Source organism: Cibotium barometz, chromosome 62, assembly GCF_041138505.1.
Source record: "Cibotium barometz isolate CiBa-2024 chromosome 62, ASM4113850v1, whole genome shotgun sequence".
In the NCBI taxonomy this organism is placed as follows: domain Eukaryota; kingdom Viridiplantae; phylum Streptophyta; class Polypodiopsida; order Cyatheales; family Cibotiaceae; genus Cibotium; species Cibotium barometz.
Window position 1 is genome coordinate 23881044 of NC_141107.1, and position 10248 is coordinate 23891291.

Sequence of the window (10248 nt, forward strand, 5' to 3'; positions counted from 1 at the left end):
ACAAAATTTATATCCATTTGGTACACAAACCATCTTCTCTATCCATCTTCCCTACGCTTCCAAGGCAAGGACGGTGCAACTTATGGTCAATCTTGCTATGAGAGCAAAAGTCTCTTAAAAGCTGAATCCTTCAACTTGTGTAAAATCTTTAGTAACCAGATGTGTGTTATACTTTTCTTAAGTATCATCAAATTTGTATTTTGCCTTGTAAGCCCACTTAGCAATCCATAAGACTATAAATGTGGTTTTTGAGGAGATGGAGTTATATTTTGGATCTTCATATTCACAATCCACATCCGTAGGATATGGTATGGCTTGTACTCCATTGAAATGCAAGGAAGTTCATTTTTTCAGGTGGAGGTTGTGTTACTTTGGCAATTCCCTTCTTACTACATAATAAAAGAGGAAAGCTTCCAATGTGGTTGTCTTGGTTCTTTACGATATTTTTGTTTGGGACATATATGTGTGTGTGTACATACATATATATGTACACACACACACACACACACACACACACACACACACACACACACACACACACACACACACACACACACACACAGAGCTCATTATGATCTTCTTTTTCTAAAGATCATAGATCCTTATGGTGTAACCCAAGATGATTCATTTTTTACTTTTGAAATGTAATTTGGTCCTATGAGAATTTAGAATATGACATTTAACAAAAAATTTCTTAAGTGCATAATTGAATATCTCTTATAATAATGGACTCATCCCTTTGATAGTTGAGTAAGCCAATAATGGACTCATTCCTTTGACAATCTTTGCTACACTCTTATATTAAGAATGTAAACAATGGTATTAACTATCAAAGTCCAAAAGAATTTATAAAATTAAGCGTAATCCTTGCCATTTTGATAATAGCGTGATTCTTATGCTTTGCAATGCAATTTTAATGCATAGTAAAAGTGGTAGTGAGATGCCTCTTATCACAATTTCAAGCGTTATTAGCCGCTTATTGAACTTTTCAGAAGATTGAGACTTTTCCTTAAAAAAACACACCTAAATCTTGCTAATGTAAATGGAAGGGAAAAACATGAAGAACCTATAAAATTGAAATAATTCTTGTCTTTCCACAAAGGTGAGCATGTATAACTCTTGAAGGGAAGCCTTTCTCAAACTAGCCTCTTGCTAAAAGGGTTCCGGTGCTGCTTATTCATCATGCAAGATCTACATACATCTAATTTGTCAGAATTCGGTGGCACATACTCAACTACATTACCTATTTGACATTAAGCTCATGGTAAGGAACCTTTATACGTTTTAGTGCGGTCTTACAAAAGTTAGATTCCCATTGGAGTGAGTAAGATGGCGAAGCGCCTTACGGTAGGACGCTTACAGGCGATAGGATAATTAGGTGAAACAATGTTAAGCAATGAAGTGGTTTTAACATACCGTATGTGTTACCCAGGTCGGTGTGGTAAAGCTTGTTGTTAGGTTGGAGAGGTGTAGATGATCCTGGATACATTATGAAGTTGGCATGCGATGTTAAGTGGTTGAGTGAATGGCTTTTTCCTTCGATTTGAGTGGCTGAATGGCTACATTTGGACAACCGATAGAGGAGTTATAACTACTTTGAAAATATGCAATCATAGTTTTGTGCGAGCAAAACTATGTTTGAAGAGTAGAAGCCAGCATTTTTACCTTGAGGTTTTGACATACAAGAAAATGATACCACACTTCTTGTATGGAAATAACATGGAAAGAGAATCATTTATATTGATTTTCTCTAAAACTTGACATATAACTTGTATTATTCTTTTTATCTTTTTAATAATAATTAATATGCATATTAAAGAAAACTTCTCTTAATTTTAATTATCTCATGCATACTTTTTTCACAAAAATAAGGTTTGAGAAGAGTTTAAGGGCCTCAAGGGGAGGGGGCTTTTTTCACGAGAGAGAGAGAGAGAGAGAGAGAGAGAGAGAGAGAGAGAGAGAGAGAGAGAGAGAGTGGAGGGGGTGGTGTGGACATGTAGCCCAAGCACTAGAAGATGCTCATAGTCATGGTTCCCATGTTCACTATCCAACAACTTGTTGTTGGAACATTTACACATGTTAATTGAAGTTGTTCAGACAATTGTGGTGGACTCATTGACAAGAACGCCCTTCCTGATTTTCAAACACTGGTTACCTTTGCATATGTAAATGTGAATGGTTTCCCAATCGTGAAAACAACATTGCTTCTTTCATGGAAGGCCTTTTGAGGATTGTAGTGTGTGACCTCTTCTCTGAAAATCCATCACCACGAATGTGTGGTGAAACTTAGTCTGAAGGTCTTAACCTTTGCATCTTATAGGATGTCTAAGGGTTTCATTGTCACAATAAGCTTTTATGCCTACAAATGGTGGGCCTTCCTTAGGCCTCCTACTCCTAACAATAATCCTTGCTAATTATGCTGACACTCGGACCAGGATTGTAGAGACTATCATTCCTTTATAAACGATCAATAACACGACATTTATTTCGTCATTTTTGAAGTAGTGTCTCAGCTTGTTCATAGGCACTTTTGGTTCTCCTTTGGTTTTGGATATGGAAGGAGAGTGCTCAATGTGACACATGTCTTATCCTCCTCCTCGGGTTTAGAGGCTCACAATTGTGTCTTAGCTTGTTCATTGGCACTTTTGGTTATCCTTTGGTTTTGGGTATGGAAGGACAGTGCTCAATGTGACACATGGCTTATCCTCCTCTTTAGGTCCAAAGGTTCACAATTGTGTGGGCTCTTAGGTTTCCGTTTATCTAGTCAGATAATTCTCCCCAAAAGTTGAGAATTTCCTTGCAAAAGTGAACTTATTGGAACTTGGACTTCTGAGGAGAAGAAGGATGTGAGGCCTGCCATGTCTTGTGATATTCACATCCACTTGGTTCATAATCACTCGTCAAAGGTGGGCCTAGACCTGCCATGTCCTACGTGCACGATATTCACATGCACTTGGTTCATAATAATCACTTGGAGGTGGTCATGGAACTTCCAACAACAAGGAAGGGAGGCGGTGTTGTCTCTGAAAGGGAAGTAATCCACCTTAGAGAAAATGTTATGGTGACTACCCATGGAAGGCTAACCCTCACCTTACACTAAGTATTCCTTCATTAAATCTAGCAATGTAGGGTCTAGGTGAATCGGTTCTAGAGGTACACACTCTAGAATCTAGCAATGTAGGGTCTAGGTGAATTGGCTCTAGAGGCATACACTTCGGTCCACCCCTCCGTAGGATGGTGCCATCGGGGCATTCCATCCTCCCACTTTCCACCCTACTCACGTGTCAATTTGTTTTCTAATTAATCCTACCACACTGTTTGACATAAATAAACATGTTCCTTAATTAAGGCCCTTTTTACAAGGTTTGTTAAAACACCCTTTTTACACAATACAATCATGCCAAAGACAAGATATATATATAAAAAGTTTATACATGAATCAATTCCATACAAGCCAAACCGGCTCTCTTATTCTTTTCCTTTATACTGCCAAAGACAAGATATATATATAAAAAGTTTATACATGAATCAATTCCATACAAGCCAAACCGGCTCTCTTATTCTTTTCCTTTATATTGCCGATGATCTAGAATTCGGCCTTCCAGCCTTTACATGCTGGGGCAAAACCCTACGGGACCATACACCTCATCGTCGCCCCGCTGGCGAGAGGACTCAAGATGGCATGTCGCCCTCTGAGGCTCCATCGCTCGATCCTCCCGCCCCTTCAGAGGGATGTCTGCACACTAGGGTGGGCTTATTCACTACACTAGCTTGGGCCCTCAGAACTAGGCAGCATCATAATCTCTCGCCTCAATCGGCAAACCTTATTCTCCCAATGGTATGAGGGATACCTTGGGCCATTCTCGGGCTTTGCTAACGACGTCGCCTGGCTACATAAGCACGGAACGGAGTTAGCGTTGAAGCCAGGAAAAACTTGCACTCTTTAAAGATAACAATTTCAATGCAATTTATTGAATACAGCATCACACAATTCGTAACTTCATACAATTTTATGTCATTATTTTAAAAGGAAAAGTTACACATTTATTAGCACTAATATAAAAAAAAAACTCTTCTTTAAAATATAACCAAGCTAACCTGGCCACCATTTCCTTGAGGAGCTTGAAAAGGGAGGGTTGGAGCCGCATCGGGAGCATCTTCCCTAATCTCGTTGTTGCACGCTCCTCTCGAGGCAATATTCTGACGTTTTTGAGATGGGGCCATCTTGGACGTCGTCTTGTAGTAGGGCTCGCTGTCGCGGTTGAAATGCTTTAGTCAGATCTCAATTCTGAGATCGTTTGCTCACTGTATGAGCAAAAGACTCTAGTGCATGAACCCTTTGTTAAGGCAAAAACCTCTATTAAAGTCTACGCAAATGGGGGGGATTGTAAGATGTCCTTAAGACAAAAATGTTTTGCTAAAGGGGAGAAGGGCTGAGGGATGCTATAAGTCTCTTCACACGGGGGGGAGGAGGAGAGTTAAGGACACTGCCTCTCCTAGCAAGAGGGGGATGGAGGAAAATTGCCTTATCTGAAAAGAGACAAATGAGGGGGTGTGAGAGGGGTGGCTGCAAGGGGTAGTTGCACTACAACAAGTACACTGCAGAGGGACGGACGGCGGTACAACAGGGCATACGTTGCGTAGAAATGCGTGTTGCATGTGGAGCACCCCGGTGGTTTATATAGCTGTGGAGTACGGGTATGGGCGCTGCGCAAAAGCAAGGATGAAAGGACAATGTACCAGCAAAGGTTATGGATCAGGGAAAAGGTACGGTGTCGGTTATCAGGGAAAGGAGTGGTACGCATGTACCTTATCTGGTCTGAGACAGCATGGGTGTCCACGTAGGGGTACATGTGGACCACACAGTGGGCGGCTGTCCTTTGGTTCTTGTGTGGCCATCGTACGAGCACCCTGGTAAGTGTGTACGGTCCAATTTTTTGGGGCGGGTCCCCAAATTTGGGACGCCCGTCTCGATTTGTGCCAGACCGCCTCGGGGGGCGAATTTTTTTTTGGGGTCCGGGAGGTTCTCTTGGTCGTTGGGGTTCAGACCGTTTGTCAATCGGACGCCCGGTCGTGCATTTATTAAGGTTTAAAGGTCGTCGTTTTTAACTAAAATGACTGAAATTTGTGTATAAGCTTGATCCGGTGTCCATTTTGGATGCTGTAAAATCCTATATTAGAGTAAAATTACACGCAGATTCCAAATTTGGGCTCAGAATTTGAAAATTCTAAGTAAAAATGACTCAAATAATAAAAAAATAAGAGAAACACTTAAGATAGTCCACTAGGCCTTATCTTGGAGAAATTTTCCTATTTATCGACACCTTGACCATGTAGAGATTCAAGGATATGATTCATAGGTAAGACCTAGTCCTATCCCGCAGGGGAAGTGTGATATTCTAAAAATCAAATCACCCATAGGGTAATTGATCATAAATTGGACAACTACTAGACTTGATTTCTAGAGGCAATGCTTTTTTCTTCATCGATACAAGGCACAGCCGCCGCCGCTGACCTAGTCTTCTAGAATAGAGTTGCCCAAGAACCTATTTATCTAGCGTAGGGCTTTCACTTAATCTATTGGAAAGCTACCCGACTCTTTTTGTTGCGACCACTTGAGAATGGTTAGATGTTTGGTTCAAGGCCTTTGGTATGTTATGAGGTTCTCTTCTAGGTTCTATTATTGGATCTGGAATAGGGTATGGGATATGTTCAGTTGAGGCTTGTGTTTGTTGGTACTCGACCACTACTTGATTTGGTACTTCGACCACTTGCTCAAGTATAGGAGGCTTTATTAGTTTAGCCCACACCTTCCTTATTACAAGCTCTTAGGCGTGTTTCATAACACCTTCCTTATTACAAGCTCTTAGGCGTGTTTCATAACACTAAGTTGGGATACTCCTTGATTTTTGGAAGGTTTCCATAATCAATGGGCTTCTTTTCTTTGGGAAGATTAGGTTTGAGTAGGAGATCATTTACTCTCTTCTCTAGGGAGGTAGGTTCAAAGATCTTGTCTGGAATGTGATCACATCCACCTTAGAATCCAAAGTCAGTGGTTAGAAATCACAGTACGACGATGCACATTTTTCCAATTATGCAACATTTCACAATGCATTTTATTAAATGGTATCACAATACCAAGACATGTTTGGAGGTGCTGGATAAGTTTTGGTCTCTCAGGGTGGAAGGGGCTTCCAGTGGGGGATTATGTAGCCAAATTTTACACTCTTTGCAGATGGGTGGATGCAACCAATGGTCGATCCAACAAAGTCATTGGTGGGATGGTTCATATATAGGGAGAAGAGAAAATTTTGATCATAAAAGAGTGAGAATTACTTATACGCCAACTTAGGGATAAGGAACACGAGTTACTTATACGCCAACTTACTTGATAGCTTGAGCAAGAAAAATAGGAGTCTATAGGGGCATTTACGCGAGCATTAGCCCTAAATGAGGGTTACATCCAAATATTAAAGGAGGAAATGGAGTTCTACAAATAAAAAAGGAGACATAAGCTTACTAAAATAAGTAAATGTGGAAATAAAAAAATTATCCCAAGCGGACGAAGCCAAAGATAGGAGGGATATATTTAAGGACTGAGAGGAAGTGCCATAGTGACGTATTCAAGCAAGATGATCATAGTGACACCAACTTACTCGATAGCTTGAGCAAGAAAAATAGGATTCTATAGGGGCATTTACATGACTAGTATCCCTAAATGAGGGTTACATCCAAATATTAAAGGAGGAAGTGGAGTTCTACAAATAAAAAAGGAAACATAAGCTTACTAAAATAAGCAAAAGTGGAAATAAAATATTATCCCGAGTAGACGAAGCCAAAGATAGGAGGGATAGATTTAAGGATGGAGAGGAAGTGCCATAGTGACGTATTCAAGCGAGTTGAGATAATTTATGGTGGAAGAACACCACTTAATTATTTTATGGTGGAGTTAATAGAGATGTAGGAAGAATTTTATGAGTGTTGTGATATTATGCCGTATGCACTAGTGACATCGTCATGAAAGACAAAGATAAAGATAGTTAAGTCAAATTTTATGGTGGAGTTAATGGAGATGCAAGAAGAATTTTATGAGTGTTGTGATATTATGCCGTATGCACTAGTGACCATCGTCTCCTAAAAGACAAAGATAAAGAGATAGTTAAGTCAAATTTGCATGGTCTTCTAGAAGAAGTATCGATGCATATCTCTCGAGATATTGCTAAAGTATCTCCTAAGAAACCTCGATATAATTATGTAGGTGATTTTGGTACAGAATTGGCAAAATTTGAAGTATCATAAGGGAAGTCTTTGGTGATTAGGTTTTTATTAGTGGGATCTCATTTGGAGAGTCTCCAAAGTGTCTTATTTAAACACCTAGCTATATTTGCATGGACTTATAAGAACTTAAAGGGGATTATGCCAACACTATATTGACCTAGAGTGAGATGCATGTCGCTCTATCAACTATAATGGAGTTCTAGTTCATCGGGTCTATCTGGCATAAGGGGTTGGCGTGGAGGCGTGTCGTCATGCCTTACTCTTCAGAGGGATCTCCACCCCAAGAAGATCTAGACTACGTGTTCATCGAAAAAATCTAGTTTATGCAGAGCTTGTTAAGGTAGAAATTACTAAGTTACTAGATGTGGGGTTCATATATCTAGTGTCTTATAGTGAGTGGGTATCACCTATTGTGATAGTCCCTAAGAAGAAAAAGAAAATTTATATTTTTGTGGATGTCAAATTCAGACTTTTTACGTTTCGCTATTGTCATACATTTGTGGTCATGGACTTCCTACGCCAACTTGATACATATGACATAATATTGGGACGACTTTTCATGAGGGAATCCAAGTTGGTGCAGGATTGGGCTTTGGATCATGTGTATGTACGCAAGGACTCACAAATCTTGAAGATTGATCTAAGAGCATGGAAAGCACACCCCATGGAAGGGTAATTGTTTGGTAATGATTTGGTCACAATGGAGCGAACCACATCCATATAGATATGCCAACCTACAGAGAGGGAAACCAAGGAGGAGGAGGAAACGAGAATGTATGCGTCACTACCTCCCCCAGACTTCAGTGAAAATTGGATGCATGTGTTGGCTACCATTGATGTAATGCAACCCAAGGGAACCCAGTATTTGGAATTTGGGACCGTCCCCACCATGACTTCTATTTGCATGGTTAATTGGCAAACCATGGATGAGGAATGAGGGGGGAAACATCAAGTACAGAAGGTACTATGGCACGAAGCCGTACCAATGCTCAATGCCTCAGACGATGGCGGAGACAGAAACGATACCTAGCCCGACGAAACACCCTACTATGAAGTAGACCTACGGATGCCCAATGGTTGAGATACCTTGAGGCTACAAAGGTACATGATGAATTCTCAAAGGACTGGGGGGCGAGGAGTTGAGCAAAATACCATTGGAAGGGAGGCACCAAGAGAAAATCACCCTTCCAGAAACCAATACACCTAAGCTTACAAAAGTGGGATGTCGAAAACGCAACAAGGCCTTAGCAGGAGAGGCAGAGCGTGACAAAAGCCAAAAAGGACAATGAGGACAAACTAGACTTGCTTTCAGTACTACCCGACCATTTCAAGAACTATACGGTAGATGATTGGAGAGTGGTCCGATCCGGCTGACAGCTTCAGGGTAAAAGAGGAGGGGTGTCGGCATCATACGATGGCTCGTCAGAAGAAAGCAAGGATGTTGATATTGCGGGACCAGGGGAAGAAGCACGGCCTGTATACATTGCTAAAGGTTTGACTTCTACAGAGGAAGAAGAACTCATTGCTTTTCTCAAGGAATATAAGGATTGTTTCGCCTAATATTACATTGCTTTTCTCAAGGAATATAAGGATTGTTTCGCCTAATATTACAAGGAAATGAAAGGGGTACCACCTGAGGTGGTACAACATATGATTCCAATCACGAAAGGCTCGAGACCAGCTAGGTAGAAACCATACCAGATGAATCCAAAGTATGCAACAATTGTAAAGGAGGAAATTGATAAGCTCATATTGCTGCAGACTTTATCTATGAGATCGAACATACGGATTGGTTGTTATCACCTATTGTGATAGCGCCTAAAAAGAATGGGAAACTGAGAGTATGTGTCAATCTTAAAAAAGTAAATGCGGCCACTCAAAAGGACCATTACCCATTACAACATGTCTTGGAAAGAGTGGCTAGGAGGGAAGCATACAGCTTCTTGGATGGGTTTTTCGGGTACAATCAGGTGTCCATAGCACCAGAAGACCAACATAGGACAACCTTCAACACAATGTGGGGACATTTGCTTACAAGGTTATGCCGTTCGGTCTCACAAATGCCCCGGCAACCTTTCAACGATCAATGTGCACAGCTTTTAAGGGCTACATGGCAAAAGTGGTTGGAGGTGTTTATTGATGATCTATGTGCACATTCTCGATGGGAAGATCATTTGGCCTTCTTGAGGAAAGTGTTTGAACGTTGCTGATTATATTGTATATCTCACTAAACCCCTTGAAGTGCCAATTCAAGGTCAAGCATGGTGTGATATTGGGACACATAGTCTCAAAGAATGGTATATCCACCATTGATGATAGGAAGGTCAAACTGATCTTGGAGCTACCACCGCCTACCAACTACAAGGGAGTGCAAAGGTTTATGGGTCATGTGGGGTATTATTGACGCTTCATCATTTTTTATGATGAGATAGCCAGACCCTTGTATAAACTTCTCATTGTCTTTGAGTGGACTGAGGAGTGTCAAGAGGCTTATGATTGTCTGAAGCAAGCCTTGGCAAGCGCGCCTATTTTGCGACCCCCCAACTGGGATCTCTATTTCACGTACACATCGATGCATCAAATTTTGCTATTGGTTGCCAACCGGGTGAGTTCAAATTGGACTATCCAGTTTGCTTCGCTAGTCATCAGTTGAATGATGTAGAGGTGAACTATACCACTATAGAGAGAGAGGGATTGGCCATGGTCTACGCCGTCAAGAAATATCGACATTATCTCTTCGCCAACAAATTCATATTTTTTGTAAACCATCAAGCCTTACTATATCTAGTGATAAATAAACCTTGCACCACAGGAAGAATCACCCGTTGGCCACTATTGTTTTGGAATTTGACGTTACTGGCATAGTAAAAAGGAAGGGAACACAGCATGTGTTGGCTGAACACTTGTCCAGAATTCCAAATGGAGAACCAGTAAAACTGGTGTCGATGATGACATTCCTGCTGCTTGTTT